We start from the raw sequence: 1,816 nt of genomic DNA, 5'->3' as shown, positions 1-1,816 counted from the left end.
AGTACGAACACTTAATTATGTTCGTATTTCATACCGCATAAACTTTGAGAATATGTACAAGCTGAAACTTAACTTTTAAAAGCAAACATATTTCATTGTTTGTTCGTTCATACTTTTATTACTGAAACATTTGAGCATTTACTAAACATTTTGTGGCAGGCTATTGTTGAATTGAAAGTTCAACATTACGAGTTTTATTGGTAACTAACGACATCTAGTATGTTTACGAACAAATAATCCGATCCACCAATAACGCAAGTACTTTAAAACAATTTCACTAGCAATAACGCTTTGGTATTTAAAAACATATCTTACTGTGTTGATTATTTTGCACGTTTAGTTCGCCATTTTTATCTTTTAGAGTAAATCATAAAAAAAATTAAATATTACTTTAGGAGTTGCCACTAGATAGCACAGATGCTCTAGCCTAAACAAATTACAACAAACCTATTATTGTACGAAATTTAGTGAAACTGAGCTCAGAATTACGAATACCTCTGTACTTATTGGTTACTTTATTCGCCTAAACACGTGGAGAACAAATCTGTCTTGCATAAATCAATTTTTCATTACAAGAAAACTCAAATATTTCCACTGTATCCTCCATTAATATTTTTACTGTAATTTATTTCAATTTCAAATTTGAAAAATCGTTTTTTACAAGTTTCTCCTGGCCTAATCATTTCAATGATAAATACTTATCCATATAATATTTAGAAGCACTAATTATAAACATAAAAGTTACTACTTTCATTCTGATGATCATAAGGTACTACTGATGCAAATTTTAGAGGTAAGAATATAGTACAGTAAACTAAGAAAAATATTTGATCCCGTGTATTTAAAATGCAGCTTCTAAAATTCACCATAAAATTTTCATTTAAGATTAGAGTTTAAATGTCCCAAGTAGTATCGTAAATCTTTCTCGAGTAAAAGATGAATATACTTGTGTATTTTACTTAAAATCATTTTTCAAATATAAATTATTTTGAACTTTGTAGTTGCCATCTGTACGTATGTAACTTTACATTATGTGAAACCTAAAGTTTTTGCACAAAGCAACTCTGAAAATTCTGTTATGAAAGCATGGTTCATGCATATTTTAATGAAATACATACTATTTTACAATTTATTTCAAATTTATTACAAATCATCATCATACTATAATACTCTTGCTTATATGAAACCATAAAAACCTATTTATTACGCGATGTACAACCACCAACTTCGCGAAATTTTTATTCTATGTGCATGTAGAATTGCAATAGGAGTCAAGTTTTCCGTCTCGTCTCCGTCGCAAAGAACTTTTTCTCCATTATCAGGGTGCAGGGATGACGTCATGAATATGTCACACACTGATCTAATGCACTGGCGCCATCTACATAAATATAACAGTACTGTCTGTTGTACGTTCATGTAAATACTATGCAGGGTATGATGAATCATCACCAAAATTGGTATGGAGGTCATTATGTCCATGGGGAGATACACACAAATTTCATTTTTGCATTTTTCGGCTTTTACGAGTGTTTTTGCAGGTTTTCTTTTTTACCACTACTTTGCCCCTGTTGTTGGATCTTCACTAAATTTGATATAACGATTTGTTGGGTCCATGAGATATGCAAATTTACAGTTTCACGTTTTGTATTTTCTGTTACTGTTTTTTTTTTAATTATATATAAAGGAAACAATTTTTCATGTCCTAAGATAACCTTTCATTAATCATGAATTTACATATCTTCCATCCAGGATGCACCTACCCCAGCTGGTATACTTAATTTACGAATTTCTTAAAATAAAACACAAACAAAAAAAA

This window comes from Tachypleus tridentatus, chromosome 7 (genome assembly GCF_004210375.1).
Source record: "Tachypleus tridentatus isolate NWPU-2018 chromosome 7, ASM421037v1, whole genome shotgun sequence".
In the NCBI taxonomy this organism is placed as follows: domain Eukaryota; kingdom Metazoa; phylum Arthropoda; class Merostomata; order Xiphosura; family Limulidae; genus Tachypleus; species Tachypleus tridentatus.
This window is presented reverse-complemented; position numbering follows the sequence as displayed.